The sequence below is a fragment of the Malaya genurostris genome, chromosome 3 (genome assembly GCF_030247185.1).
Source record: "Malaya genurostris strain Urasoe2022 chromosome 3, Malgen_1.1, whole genome shotgun sequence".
Classification (NCBI taxonomy): Eukaryota; Metazoa; Arthropoda; class Insecta; order Diptera; family Culicidae; genus Malaya; species Malaya genurostris.
Genome location: NC_080572.1, coordinates 41,608,668 through 41,625,161, shown reverse-complemented (window position 1 = coordinate 41,625,161; position 16,494 = coordinate 41,608,668). Strand labels below are relative to the sequence as shown.

The following is a 16,494-nucleotide window of genomic DNA, read 5'->3' as shown; positions in this document are numbered from 1 at the left end:
CTGCTGTTTATCATATATCAAAAAAATCGAATTTAGTGTATGCCAACAAATAATACTTTCTAGATATACATCGAATATCTCGAATAAAAATAATAACATGACCCTGAAGTCAACAGTCGCACTGATATAAATTCATCGGGCGCCGAAACAGAAAAAAAAATTAAATCACCAGACGAACACAACTGCTCAAATGAACATAATTTGGCGTCGAGTCAGCACCAGCTTGCTTGCTGAGTAAACCGCACAACAAACCGCACCAGAAATCACTGAAATCCAAACCAAAAGAATTGTTGTAGCACGAGAAGAGAAAACAGATCGGTTCGACGACGAGACAAACAAATCTCCTAGCAAACCTGCGGTCACTGCGTCGTCACTTGGGCATCGATTGTGTTCCCAAGACGAAATCATTATGAAAATACCGAGAAGTTGGTAGCATCATAGAAGTGCTATTTTTGTTAACTCGCTTAGTGTAATTATTCACTCGCATTTGACTTTACGGATAGAGACACAACAAAAATTGAGGTAATACTTTAATGTTTGTCATTAATGATATAGCGTTGTTGTTTAATAGAAATTTACTTGTTGATCAGTTTACTAACTGTACGAAAATATAATCAAGTTTTTGAGAGGCCAAAACAAATCACCAATTCATGCTTCGGACACAGTACCGCTTTCAATTTTATTTTCGTTTCGTCTTCAATTCGTTAGAAGGATCAAATTTTACGTCTGCTTGGCGGTTCCAGCTGAGCTGCAATGGACCGGCAAGTACAATGGAAACATATAGGAAATTGCAACAAAAATGGTTTCCTCTCTAAGTTCTTTTGTTGATACTACTATTTGTTCCAAATAATGTGCTTGAAAATGAAATATGTTTCACAGCATCTTACATTTGTAAAATCTTACTAATCCGAGTCCTAACGTCGCAGGACCAATCAAAATCCTATTGGTGTTTAAGGGCTGAGGACAGTACCGTAAAGTGGTAGGTTTTTTGCTATTTTTCCGTTTCAAATTAAATTTTCTTGGAAATGGTACTGAATATAGAAAACCCACCTGACAATGTCTTCGAAATTTAGTTGAGAATGTTCTGTAAAATTTTCAGAATGATTCATTGAGTTTAGCGGTCGTGTTGTATTTTTTTCTGACTGAAGAACTGCTGAAAATTGGAACGCTCGGAAATGCATACCTCTACCTGTTCATCGAATATCTCGGCTTTGAAGGCTTGTATCATAAATCTACCGTGACAAAGTCTAGATAATTAAGTTTAATGATAATGCGATTATAACATAAAAGCATATATGTTATCGCGATAAAAATAAAGTCTTGTATTTTTCTGTGAAACAAAGTCAGTTTCATTGCATCCGCCATTTTTTTCGCTTTGGTTTCCTGATAGCATTCTGAAAAAGGAGAGAGAAATAAAATTGGCTCGACAAGGCTGCCAAACACATAGACGTTTCATTGTATATGAACACTTTTTTCGCATTCAATTTTGCGAAAGTTGAATATTTTTTCATTGTTCATTGGAATCCATGTAATGTCCAACCCATACGATAGATTTATGTGATAAAACTACTCATCAAAATAATAAAATGTATGCTGGTAACCCGGCAGTCACGTACCCAGAGGGGGGGCCCGAGGGGCCCTGGCCCTTCCCGAAATCAAAACCATATAAGAATTTAGAATGTCTCAGATATGTGTTACAGAAATAACAAGACAGTAAACGTAATGAAATGTAATACAATATCAGTTCCAGTGGAAAAGTTTAAAGTGTATGTTAAAAACAGCCGTAAAAGGCACACCGAGAATTAGGTACATAAGGAATCTTCAGTAACATTATTTTTTAATCTTTGGGCCCCTCCCGAAATGAAATCCTAGGTACGGGCCTGTAACCCGGTACAGTTTGCTCATATACGAAAGAGTACAAAAGAAATACGATACGCAAAGGGAATTGAGTGAGCCACGTGGTCGATTTAAAACTCAACACGCGACCCTCTGTCCTCAGACCTTAATATCCGAATTAAGATGGATCGGAAACATTGATCAAGAGTTTATAAAAACGAACTCACATCGATTTCTCAGAGATAACTAGAATATTTTCGACAAAATTAGCACTGCATTAGTGTAGTGTAGCACCGATTATACTTGTTCCAATTTGGGTGTGATCAAGGCATCCTTTTTTGTTCTATACTGGTGTAGTGCCACCGTTGAAAACGAAAATGTTGCTAGATTCAAATAAAATGTCACATGTCAAATATGATCCAAGTAGGCGAAGGGACAGTTGGAATTTTGGAATAGAAGTGAGAAATCTTGTGAGGAGTGAACTGTTCTTGTGTTGGCTATCAACTTTTGAAGAATTATATGTTCGGAAAAAATGTTATTTTCTATGTTCAAAGATATTTTAAATTAATTGATAAATAATAAAAAATATTTTAAGTGAACTCTTTCCTCCATCAGTTCCTATTTTCAATCTTTTCAATGTTTAATGTCAATTTTCAATTTCAATTTTCAATGTCCAATATTACGGCTAGTCCAATATGGTCGAAGAACACAGAAGCCACTATAAAGAAATAATCCACTTCATGTGCTTGGCTTCGAAGCGCTGCGTAGTGGTTCAAAGCACAATTTCAGACTCTTGATTGATAACTCATTAAAACGTGATTTTTGAGGTACAGTATCTTAAGCAAAGTTGCTTAGAATGATAGGCGCCATCTTTTGGAAAATTTTATTTATGTGATTAATCCCCCTAAAAGTGAGATAAAAATATCATTTTAACTCTAGGCCAACATAGGGACTAAGTTACTTCGACAAAGTTGTGCAGAAAATTATTTTAAACAAATTTGCAGAAGGTACTACTCCCATAACTTGAGTACAATTCATGATATAATGTATTTTTTGAAAAGGTTGTCCTAAAACCAGTTTTTATAAGAAAACATATTTATTTTCAAATTATATGAGTTTTTCATGTTCTACAAAACCTTTCATCATTAAAAACTACACAAATTTCTCAAACATACTATGCTGCTATCGTTTCAGTTTAATGAAATAGAGCCAATTTCCATGTTTTTTTTCACAAAATTTCAACTTGTATATCATTAAAAGGCGCAGAAAGGTGCGAATGAGACTACTTACATAATCAACTACTTCAAAAGAGCTCTCATAACGTGGTTGAATTACTCGTCTGCGAACGTCTGCAGGCGAGATATGTTGTTTCCAAATATCCTTGTCTTTGACATTTGTAATGATAAGGTTCATTGTATGTCAGATCAGATTTCAATATATATTCTTTACCATGGTGCTTGCCACAAAATATGATATTTTTTACACATTGAAGTCTGTAAATTGAATAGTTTAGTAACTTTTTTGTCACGACTTTAAAAAAAAAGCAATCATCAAATGGGATTAAGTTATGTCATCTTCTGGTAGAGAAAAGTATGATCAAAACTCATTTTCTATTTATTTGTTTTTATTTTATGATAGCTGACAATGTTCTTAACCGGCTAAAGGACTCTTAGCATCGTTCGACAGATTATTCTTGGACTGTTTTGGCCATCCACATCCATCCATCTGGAGTGCTAGGGTGTATGATACTCCCGACATCTGTATAAAATAATTTTCTTAATCGTTATGAACAGTACAATATAGCAAGCGTTTATCTCCACTTTAATTTAGGAATAGAGGATATTTATCCGCAGAACTTTTCTATAGAAAAACTTATTAGAAAATGACATAACATAATTCGACATGCTGATTGCCTTTTTTCAAAGTCGTATCTTACTTTCAAAAGACGTCTGTAACGACTACTAAACTTTTCTATTTGTTGACTTCGATGTCCGCAAAAATAATTTATTGTGAGAGTTACCATGGCAATGAATATATACTGAAATCGGATCTGATATACAATGAACCTTATCATTGCAAATGTTAAGGACAAGGATATTTGAAAAGAACATATCTCGCCTGCATACGATCTCAGACGAGTAATTCAACCACGCTATGAAAGCTCTTTTGAAGTAGTTTAATATGTAAGTAGTCTCATCTGCACCTTTTTGCGCCTTTCGATTATATACAAGTTTAAATTTTGTGAAAAAACATGAAAATTAGCTTTATTTCATTAAACTGAAATGATAGCAGCATAGTATGTTTGAGAAAGTTGTGTAGTTTTTAATGATGAAAGGTTTTGTAGAACATGAAAAACTCATATAAATTGAAACTATATATGTTTTCTTACAAAAACTGGTTTTAGGACACCCTTTTCAAAAAATACATTATATCATGAATTGCACTCAAGTTATGGGAGTAGTACCTTTTGCAACTTTCTGCACAACTTTGTCGAAGTAACTTAGTCCCTATGTTGGTCTAGAGCTAAACTGGTTTTTTTATCTCACTTTTAGGGGGATTAATCACATAAATAAAATTTTCCAAAAGATGACGTCTATCATTCTAAGCAACTTTGATGAAGATAAAATCACGTTTTAATGAGTTATCAACCTCGTCAAAAGTCCATAGCTAACCTGATCGTCTAGAAATAAAATGAAACATTGAAACATTTCTGTATAGGAACCGTCCTAAGTTATACATTTGTATATACTTTTCTAATCAGACTTTAATGTCAACAACTCTTAGTAAGAAAATGTGTTGGAATTTTAATGTTTCTCTATTATACTATTCCCAATTTTTAATAGCGTTGGCTTACCATGTTCATTAGAAAATGATACAGTCTCGTTACTCATTGTCTTAGTACTTTGACGGGAGTATATCGAAAATAAGCTATCCACATACATTTGTGTTGTACGCATGTCTTTGTGATGGTTTTTGATGCTCAGATCACAGCATGCTATGCGTTTGGCTGTCAGCTTTCGTTTGCTCACTTGTTTGTGCGGTGTAAATTCTGCGTTTTTAAAAATGTCGTGTATTGAAAAAAGTGAAAATTAAGGTTCTGGACACATGGCTAAGTGAGAAGAGTGTTGCTATGCGAAAATTGGCGAAGCGGTTTGGAATTCATCATGCCAGTGTTAAAACCATCATTAATAATTTTGGGAAACACTATTCTTTGGATGAGTTAACAGGAGAAGGCAGAAAACCCGGTTCTTCCAACCCGAAACTGGACCAGAAAGTGGTATCTCTGATCATGAAGAAAAAATCAATGTCAATACGTGGTTTGGCAAAAAAGCAGGAACGAGTGTCGGAATGACAAGCGTTTCAAGAGGCGAAACCACCTGAAGACCTACAAGAAGCAGAAAATCTCGAAACAAAGTGTAGAACAGAAGAAGCGAGTAGCAACAAGGGCCCGAAAATTGTATTGGCGTCTTTTGCAGTGTCCGGATGCATGCGTTTTGATAGACTCACTCTCAATTGGCTGGGAACATGCAGGAGTTCAAAAAAATTTGCGCTCAAGCGTCCAAAAAATGCGATGCAACACTTGTCCGGAACTTGATGAAGAGCGTTCGATCAAAAGTTCGAACATTCGTGAAGAAATAACTTAAATTTAATCCGGTTTTCATTATGCTCAAGTTTAACCTCGTACAATAAAGGATCAATTTTTAGTTTGAATAAAATATCGTTTTTTATCAAAATTTGAAAGAAAAATCTGTGGATAGCTTATTTTCGATACACTCTTTACATTTGTTCAAAAACTGAAACAGTAAGCCTGCACACACTTTTAAATCTAACGAGTGAAAGAGCAAGTACGGCTCATGTGTCGCCGACATTCAGCACAGTTATGTGCACTGAGAAGATTTCCAAAAGCAAAACTCATTAGATACTCTTCAAGTGGGCTTGCGTAGTAATAGTTTCATATATTTCGTCATACAAGCGCAACCTCGACACGTCTATTATGAGATTATGGCAAAGATTACATCGATTGTGATCAGATGAATTTCGTGTTTCAATTTTCATATCTTTATCATAGTTGTGAAAAAAAAAATTTTTGTGGAACTTTACCTTTAGAGGTAAAGGTGCATACAATGGCTTGACAGCTATAGCAGAGTACTTTCGGATAAGTAAAACCTCGTTGCTTATGAAAAGGTATAAAATGCTTCACGATAATGGATTCAAATGGCTTGCTAACAGATTTCGCTTTCGTAGCCTTTTTAAAACATAAAAGGCAAAGTTTGCTACGATTTTCATCGTGATTTCTTATAATTTTGAAATATCAACTGCAAAATTCCAATAGCAATGCCTAAAATACTATGTTGATTATTTCATACTAAGCATTGAGCCGACGACACGACCTGCCAAACCTGTCTATTAAAACTGTATAGCAAATCTGACTACCCCTCAGTAACTCGAAATGTCAAAACGAAATTCTTGAAAATTTGTTAAAACTGGCAACTCGATTTGATAAATTATTGATTTCGAATAACAGATACCTTGGATACTGTTTTTCAAGGACATGTTTATGTAGATAAACAAAACTAACACCGAATCGATATACCAGTCACGAATTTTACCACTGTACTTAAGAACAAGAATCGGCCCTTAAAAGTTAAGTGAAGCGCTATGCGATACCGATATGTTATATCATTTTATTTGCACCACCAGTAATTGTATGCACCGGAAATTTGATAGTATAGCAGTTACCAATCAACTACATCAGCATCTCACACCATCTCTATTAGAAAAATTCAATAATGCATTGAAACTATTGCATAGTTTTCATAAAATATTCAAATTATGCGACTAAGAATTTCTTCTAAGTAGATCGTATCATTAGCATTATTAATTTTTCACGCCATTGAGACAAACTTTTGTTTTATGACTTTTTCTAACCCTAGAATAGTTTTAGTATGACATCTGGATAATTCTTGGAAAATTCTCTTGAGAAGACTTGAAACGCATCTTCAATAAAGATCTTCATGGATACCAATCAAGCTTTTTAGCATGGTTTAGCAGAGAATTTGCATAAATAAATGAATTTTTTGTTACTGACTCAATGTATAAAGGATCTTTGAAAATAGCTTAAATATAATAATGGTGTTTCAAATCGACATCACAGAACGCAGCAATCTCATTATCGTTCTTTTCCCATTGATTTAAACTTCTGTGAGGGTTCTTCTAGTGTTACGAAAAATGTTTTTGGTCTTAATTGAATGCATAATAGACGAAATAAACATCCTGCTCCGCATTTTTTTCGAGTTCTTGAAACAATAATTTTACTTGTTTATTAGCACACAAGAGAATATATCGCTTTATTTCGAACTTAATCCTTTTTTTCTTGCATTTTCGTGGCTACTTTTCCTATTTGTTTGTTTATTTCCATAATTGCGGTTCCTTGACAAATAACGCATAGCAACCAGAACAGTGTTGCCTAAAAAGATTAATTTTATCATTATCCCCTTGTCGCTATATTTGTGGTAACTGACGGAAAATCACTCACAGACACTTTTTATTCCGATTTTTCTTCGGAGTGCCTGGTCGTGTCGTCGATTGAGCGATTTCTTCTCATCACCTTAGGTTGATGTCAGAGTGAGCACTGAACAAGGACCGAAGCGAAGTCTTTCAATGCGATGTACTGTTTTCGCATCGCATTCACTCTGACAGGTTTGCTTTGATCAAATGCAACTAGCTCGCACGCGCGCCTAGACGCATCGCGTGACTAAACTAAACTAAACTAAACAACAACTAAGCTGTTGTTGATTGAACTAACATATCTGTTGATTCTGTCATAATCATTCAGATAAACGAAATTGCTGTAGCCGAATGCTGCCATTTGGCTAAGAACGGAGACAGCAAAACGCAAGACAAAAATACTCCTTTCAACGGAAACGATTCATGTTGAAAATTTTCAATGGCTATTGAACGGTACTTCTGTCAATTACGTAGTGGCCATTTCATATAAGTAAAAGTATGCAGAATAACATAAGAGTTAACTATAATTGCTGGTTAATTCCATTTTGGGAATTATGATCTTTTATTACTTTGGCTACTTTGGCAAAATTATTTTTCAAATATTTCTATGTATAAAAACTTTAAAATAAAAATTGTCCTGATTGAATGGAACTTTTCCGAAAAACTAACCCGAATACAATTTTTAGGCTCGCAAATAAGAATTGTATTCAATTACAGTACTTTGTGGCATATTTCAAAGAGACCAACAGTAAAAAAATATTTAAAGCAATAGGCGTTTTAAGTACAAATAACTGAATAATTGGTAGGTTTTCAAACAGCAGTCAAACCAAGAAATGTTCATAAATTTGGTGAAGTTCTGAAATACAAATAAGGAAAACAATATATTCATATTTGTACATGATATCAGCACTATTGAGTGATTGCTTTTTATTCAATAACAAGTAACTTTATTGTTGAAATGGATTTAGAAACATAATGATTCATACTTTGAATGCACATGTGGTAATAATAAACAATGAATATCTAACACAATCAATAATCCAACTTTGCAATCATCCTGTTTATTGATGACCAATCGAAATTCCATTTATCACATTGGTCCCCTATATTCACTTGTGGAAACCCTAAAAGCCTGTTCGCACTATACCAAGACGACCGGGACGGGACCATCCGGGACTATCCGGGGCGTTTTTTTCCTCATCGGCGATGACTGAGCTGCCGGCGCGTGTATGTATTGGAATCCCGGATCCGGGATAAAATCCATTTGGTTGCCACCGATATTCCACGCCGAGTTTTTTCCAGCGCCGACGCACAGTGGTTCGAATCAATAAAAACGTGGACATAAATCAATAGCTGCCAAACCGTTCTTTTAATGCATATAGTTGCTTTGAAGAAATTATTTACAAATATATACCGCGTAATTTGATCCTATCATTAATTGTTCATGGCCTACTTTGACAAAAAATGTAACCATAACTTTTTTTTCTGAAGAGATAGAATTTTTTTTTCTTCTACAAAGTTTTAGAACTATTAAAAATAATTTACTTTGTCAAATATACCAAAAGTCTAGGTCGCACCGTTTCGGATATACAAAGCGTTTTTATGGCAACCCCCTTAAAATCAGTTTTTTATTCATAAATTGTTTCGAGTTATTTTGTTATGCAGACTTTGTTTGGAATAATTGTAGAATTTATAAAATTGCATATTTTTGTTGAAGATAGTGCATAGGTTTGTTCTTTCCTGGCAAAGTTATGCAACATTTTACCTTTTTTTTACCTAGGATAAAACCTTGCACCGAAGCGAAATATGCAACTTTATGCAGCTGATTTTTACAAAATTTGTAGGAGAAGATGTGCCCAATATCATAACAAAAAATCTAAGTGGAACTCGGTGGAACTTTTTTTTTAGGTCTTTTCAAAGTTAGTTTTAATTACTGAATTATGGCAAACCCCTTAAAACTAGTTTTCTAGTCATAACTTGTTTTGTGTTATTTTTGTATGCATACTTCGTTTGGAATAATTGTAGAATGGCCATACTGAAACCATGAATGGTTAAGAAACAGAGGGCGCCACGCGTCTGCTATTTCTGTAACTCACTTTTGCAGTGAGCGTCGCCTAATCAACATCTCGTCTTAAAATCGTGTTGCTTCGCGATAACTCAATTTATTTACACGTTTAAACATGAAATCTCTTCGTAAAGGTTTGTACTTTAACAATACTTTATAATATTTTGTCTAGAAAACATTTTTCCATTTTTTAAATATGTGGTGAAGTTTTGATAATTTTTCGGACTTTCAATAATTAAAACTAAATTTGAAAAGGCCTAAAATTGCATCTAGTTCCACTTAGATTTATTCTAGTATTGTCAATTGTAAAAAGTAACAAAATAAAAATCGCAACAATTTGCTTAAGTTGCGCGTGCAAGCATGAACTTGTTTGTGCGTGTTTACGCGCGTCCAGACTGGTAGTCGGAAATAGGATAGAAATATCTTTAAATATTTGCATACGTGCATAGCATGTATAGTAATAATCCATGGGGTATTTCACACAAAGCCTTTTTTCAACAGCCTGTAAAATATAACAAAGATACAAAAATTCGTCCAAGGCATGAATGTACGGTTTTTTCTTAGGTTTCAAATAAGCGATTCTATAAAACAACCTTTATAGTTTATTGAATGAAAAATGTTAAAAATTAATAAACAAATAAAAAAAATCCAAACTTGGGCACGAGGAAAAACAGCCGTGAAAAAACGATGATAGATGTTTTTTGTAGACTCCTAGTAGCGTCTGACCTACTGATTTCGAATATTTATTACAAACCTATCAAAACTGGAAAGAAATTGTCACTGGAAGCAATTGATATGCTAGAACTTAAAACAGAACAAGAAATTAGCGATACGTAAAACTCGGACGATAGCGTGACTGATACTGATTGATGCAATGCGACCAAGTGACATATTGTAATGATTTATTCGGTAACATTAACTACCTAGTTGATTGATTAGGTTGTGAAAAGTATTGGGAAAAGTTACTCATTTAAATGCTAACTTTGTAGTAGATACTTAGGTAATAGAGATAAATTCTACGTAGGTAAATCCAAAAAAACTGTTTTTAAAATAAAGCGAATATCTCAAAAAATATTTTTTTACATTATTCATATCTTCAGCAAAAATACTTGAAATGTTTTTTTTCTTTGAAAAGAGATAGAAAAAAAAATTTTTCGTCAAAAACAAAATTATTTTTTTTCGAAATCGATTAACAAAAATTAAGGTGCTACTTTCAAAAGAAGCGTTATATAATTTTGTAAAACTTCTTCGAAGACACGTTAGCTCTCAAAAATCAGTGAAAGTCTGTACAGACTTGTGACCGTCTTTTCCAGTTTTGGAGCACTGTGCGCCCTCTGTTTCTTAACCATTCATGGTTTCAGCATGACCATAGTGAAAATGAGTCACACGAATATTACTCAAGATATTCTCATTGGAAAATAAATTTGATAAGGTACATGTTCTCCTATAAGTATTATGAAAGTTTGCTGCATTAAGTTGCATATTTCGCTTCGGCACAAGGTTTCCTAGGTAAAAAATGGTAAAATTATGCATAAATTTTCCAGAAAAGAATAGACTTATGCATTAGCTTCTACAAAATTATGAAATTCTATATTTTCTACAATTATTCCAAACGAAGTATGCATACAAAAATAACACGAAACAAGTTATGACTAGAAAACTAGTTTTAAGGGGATTGCCATAATTCAGTAATTAAAACTAACTTTGAAAAGACCTAAAAAAAAAGTTCCACCGAGTTCCACTTAGATTTTTTGTTATGATATTGGGCACATCTTTTCCTACAAATTTTGTAAAAATCAGCTGCATAAAGTTGCATATTTCACTTCGGTGCAAAGTTTTACCCTAGGTAAAAAAAAGGTAAAATGTTGCATAACTTTGCCAGGAAAGAACAAACCTATGCACTAACTTCAACAAAAATATGCGATTTTATAAATTCTACAAATATTCCAAACAAAGTCTGCATAACAAAATAACTCGAAACAATTTATGAATAAAAAACTGATTTTAAGGGGGTTGCCATAAAAACGCTTTGTATATCCGAAACGGTGCGACCTAGACTTTTGGTATATTTGACAAAGTAAATTATTTTTAATAGTTCAAAAACTTTGTAGAAGAAAAAAAATTTCTATCTCTTCAGAAAAAAAAGTTATGGTTACATTTTTTGTCAAAGTAGGCCATGAACAATTAATGATAGGATCAAATTATGCGGTATATATTTGTAAATAATTTCTTCAAAGCAACTATATGCATTAAAAGAACGGTTTGGCAGCTACTGATTTATGTCCACGTTTTTATTGATTCGAACCACTGTGCGACGGTGCGAAAAACTCGGTGAGGAATATCGGCGGCAACCAAATGGATTTTATCCCGGATCCGGGATTCCAATACATACATACGCCGACAGCTCAGTCATCGCCGATGAGGAAAAAAAACTTCCCGGATAGTCCCGTCCCTGTCGTCCCGGTATAGTGCGAACAGGCTTTTATTTTGGGTATGAATAGAGAACAGCGAATCATGTCTTTCTGTGTGGGTAAATCAAAACAGAACACGTACTAAGTAAAATATTCAATTTATTATATACTTGTAGTAGTTTTCAGTGTTACTTCATAAATATAGCATAACAACTTTAAACTCCTCAAAATCCTACTAAAAACCATTATGAGATTATATTCCAGCCTACTGGACCATTTTTCATAAGATTTATGAAGTGAAATGAAGCATCAAACCTATCGTAAATCTATTTTTTTTTTAATTGCCCACCACACACCCCCACACCAAAAAGCTCAACAAGGAGCCCCCTGGTAATGGACGCAACTAATCTCAGCTCATTAACACTGGCAAAAATTTTAATACTAACAAAAAAAAACAACAAGAAGAGCTGAGATTAAAAACAATTTATTCCAAGATGTGCAATTAACTAATTTATTGGTGTGGAATCCCAGTGGAAATAAGTTTCCTTTTAAGGGATCCACGTTTAATATCTAAAATTGAATAATATAATACTGTTGACGTTTAACTAACATTGATATACAGATAGATTGCGATTGTTTAAACTTTACGCTTATTGTATAAAAATTTCATTCAGTCTTTGTCTAAAGTAGTGCTTCAATCTAGATCTAAATATGGTGCGGATGTTGATTTGTTGTATGTCAAGAGGAAGTGCATTAAATTTTGTAGGACCAACAAACAGAATACGCCTTTGGCCCAGAGTTGTGGTTGTTCGAATGCGTTGCAAGTTGCCATTACGGCGCGTCGATGTGTCGTGGCATGCAAGGTGTCATGAACGAACAACAAGGTTTGCATGTCACATAAGTAAGCTATTGGTAGAACATTATGAGCTTGGTCGGAGTACAATGAAAGCGTAGAGAACAGCAGAGGTCTATTAAAAATGGTTTTAAGACACCTATTCTGAAGAGTTTGTAATTTTTTCAGATGAGAGCTAGCTGCACGGCCCCGTACTGATACAAGATAATTAAGTTGTGAGTGAATATAAGCATAGTAGTAGCTCAAAAGTGCACGCCGAGGAACATATGATCGCACTCTCCACATGATACCACAGTAAGATGCGATACGTTTTTCAACAAAACTTATATGATGAGTCCAAGATAACGTAGGGTCAAGATGTATGCCCAGGTATTTAAAGCATTTTACATTTTCAATCACGTAATCTGATAGCTTCGGGTTGTCATGAATTGGTAACACTTTTCGCATGGAACGAAAAATCATATATTTCGTTTTAAGTAAATTCAATGACAATAAATTAGCGTTGAAATATTTGTCAAGGACATCTAGGTCACTGTTCATCGAGCTTATAATGGCACTGATATTATGATGGGGATAGAATAAGGCTGTATCATCGGCAAATAGTCTTGGAGTACCGTTAAGATTCAAGTTGCCCAAATCATTTATGTATAAGAGAAATAATAACGGTCCTATATTACTACCTTGTGGTACACCAATTTTCGTAGGAGCGAGGTTGCTACGTTCCCCATCAATGGATACAAATTGTTGCCTATTTGTCAAGTAACTTTGAATAACGCTTTTGGCAATGCCTCTGATATCATAACATTCGAGCTTTTCGAGTAAAATCGTGTAGTTTAACGTGTCGAAAGCTTTTTTAAGGTCAAGAAATAAGGCACCGACAATATTCTTACGATCTATTTCACTCATTATCTTGTCAACTAGTTCTATAATAGCAGTTTGTGTGACAGAACCTTGTCTAAAACCGTATTGAAATTGGTAGAAGACGCTATGTTTATTTAAAAAGTCAAGCAATCTGGTGATTATTTCGGAATGATTTCAAATTCAAGGTTTTAAAACCAGCTTCATGATAAACATAATCCTTTTTATGAAAATTGCTTAGTGAATAAACTGTTACGTTGATAGCATTTTTCTGGAATATATGTGTGCCATACAGTTTTTGATGGTTACATACTAAGAATATCTTAGATTTATTTACTATTTTGAGGCTGTCATCTGATGAACACTCACACACAAAACTAGTTTAATAATTATATCTGTCATAAATCAGCTAGTAGGAATACACTTCAAACCAAAAATTTTTTTGGTTTCTATATTATCGATCATCGGAGCTGGGAAATCAAGATAGGTTTTGAATTGTTTCGTTTCAATGTACATTCATTTTGTGTGCAACACCAGTCTGTCAACTCATCGTTGTACGCGTACATCGTTGTACAGAAATCATTGTACGGAAATCACATGTCTGTCAGCGGTATTACCGAATAAGACAAGAAAGTAGTCATTGTTGCAAAATCAATAAAGCTTTGTCCGGAATATTGCCACAATAGCTGAATAAGTTTAGCATTATTTAGATACACATCAATTAGATTGAAGATTTATTTTTAAATAATATACGTATTTGAAATATAAACGATGATCCCGATCGTCATAGAGCGAGACGCTACAGTTTCGCTGCAAATGTTTGAGTTCTACTGTGAATCGGAAGCATGAATAACGGGGCGTCGCAGTCGTTATTCGCGCCTTCACGGTCTAGTGCTGCTGCCTAATGATTCTGTGTAGTTTCAAATAGTACATCGTCTGCTTTTTCCGTTCATCACTTCAGTATGAATGACGGAAGAATTGCAGCAGTAATAGATGTTAATTTTCGTTTTGTTCAGGCTCTTAAATATCTCAAGTCCTTATAACAGTTCATAATCAGTAAATGACCAGATATTATAGACTCATTTTTCCGGCTACAATACGAACACATCTTGCAGAAAAATAAATCCTGTTGTAGTCGTTTTTACTTTCGAAAATACTGTTTCACACAATCAATAAATACAAACAATTGGAATCAAGCCATGTAATATCGAGCAGGATCCCGACCGGATCGGCCGGTATCTACACGAAATAAATGAGGTGAAAAGTAAAACTAATAACCTGCTTACAAACCTGTCGTTTCCTAGTGTAGTAACAGTAGTCGAGTCTGCTTGTCGGATTGGTTCGAAGGGGCATTAATTCTGACTACACTTATCCTCCGTTTGGTGTAGTGTGAGTTTCCCGAGATCGTTTCACACCACTAGCATCACCATCACCAACACTAAGTTCAGTAAGCTGAGCTGTTGTTTTTCCTTCACTGTGCAAACGCTATTCTTGCTAATCGAATTAAAATTGTTCAACCAATTTGTCATTAAGCCCAACACTATTTGAGACGGTTCAGAAACTCGAACAACACTCGACTGCACGACCCGCACCGAGGAAAACACCGCTCACCGAATGTTCGTATTTTCTTGCTCCCGAATGTTTGACTTGCGATGTGATTATTTACTCGGTGAAATTTATTGCTTTCACGAGCACATGGAAAGCACTTGCTGTTTTTTTTCTGGGTACTTTGGAAATTTTCATTATGAGCTAATGCAGCCCGGGCGGCTCTTGTGGTTTAGATTTCGACTCATGACATCATCAGGCTTTGAATATTTTCCAACTCCCGAATTTCTGCTACTACACGAACAATGCCGTGCTACCGACTTATTGCAAACGAATGCAGCAACTGATCCCGCTAATTAGTGATCGCACTGCACTGTCACCGTACCGAACACGATCGCCTGCATTCAGCTGAGTGGAGCTTCAGCCAAATCTAAAATTATATAGACACCGACAATTTTTCCCTTTCACTCTTACTCAACATGGCTTCACACAAATCACATTCTTCAAATTTTCTCAGCGGCCATAGGCGGTATGCTCAGTAATGTTGCAACACTTCGAAGATGATCGAGCAACAGCAACACACTCCAACTGCACTCCAGCTAGCTGCGAGAAGTTTTCCTACGGTTTTTCTTTTTAGAACAAAAAGGAAAAAATACGATCCAACAAGGGGCAATGCGCGACCGACTTGATCGGGATGGAAGAGTGAAATACACTAGCGGAACTTCAATCGTTCGCCGTTGACGGTGCTTGTGCCGTAGTTTCAAGCTCTGACAGTTCGTTCGTGAGTTCATGGTACAGTTTGCGATCACTCATTTTCTCATCTCTTTGGAAATCGCTTTATTTTTATTCCCGCCAAGAGAGCACCTGAAGCACTTGGAACGGTTGGTGAGAAAAGTTACAGTGATCGGGTGAACCGTCGTAAATATTATGATCGAGCAGGGAAAGCCGATAGACAGCTAAGCGTTGTTGAATTTTTGCTGTGAGGTTGACCGGCACAAGTTTCAGCAACAACCAAGCGTTCACATTTATCGGAAATGTCCGATGGAGTGTACTGACGATCGAAGAATAGTTGGAAAATCAACTGTAACTGTTAATCATACACTGAAAAAAATACTATAGTAGCCGTAACCTGTTTGTCATGGTCATTTCGACTATATGCTTAAATAGTACACAGAAAGAAAAGATGAAACTTACACGACATGTAAACCGATAGTACTATGAAATAGACATCAGTTGAAACGAAAATCTGATTTAAAACCATGATTGATGTAAAATTACATTAGAATTCATTTAATTTTTCATTGAACAAGACTGTATATTTCCAAACCGTTTCGTTTTGTAATGTAAATTTCCATTTAATTGCCTGCTCCAAATATGTGCATGAAAATAAATGTAAAATCACAAAATATTTTTATCTG

The 16,494-nt window shown here is 34.9% G+C and overlaps 1 protein-coding gene across 3 annotated transcripts in view; it reads right to left on the bottom strand.

Annotated features, from left to right (window-relative positions):
* Nucleotides 1-15,797, bottom strand: part of LOC131435260 (serine/threonine-protein kinase meng-po) — a 39,487-nt gene extending 23,690 nt beyond the window's left edge. The window contains exon 1 of one of the 3 annotated variants that reach the window (XM_058602945.1): nucleotides 14,810-15,797. The gene's annotated coding sequence lies outside the window, so the exon portion shown is untranslated. Of the gene's footprint in view, nucleotides 2,787-14,809 lie in introns of those variants that run through there. The other 2 variants (XM_058602942.1, XM_058602946.1) reach the window with 2 other exon arrangements.
* Nucleotides 15,798-16,494: the final 697 nt, after the last annotated feature.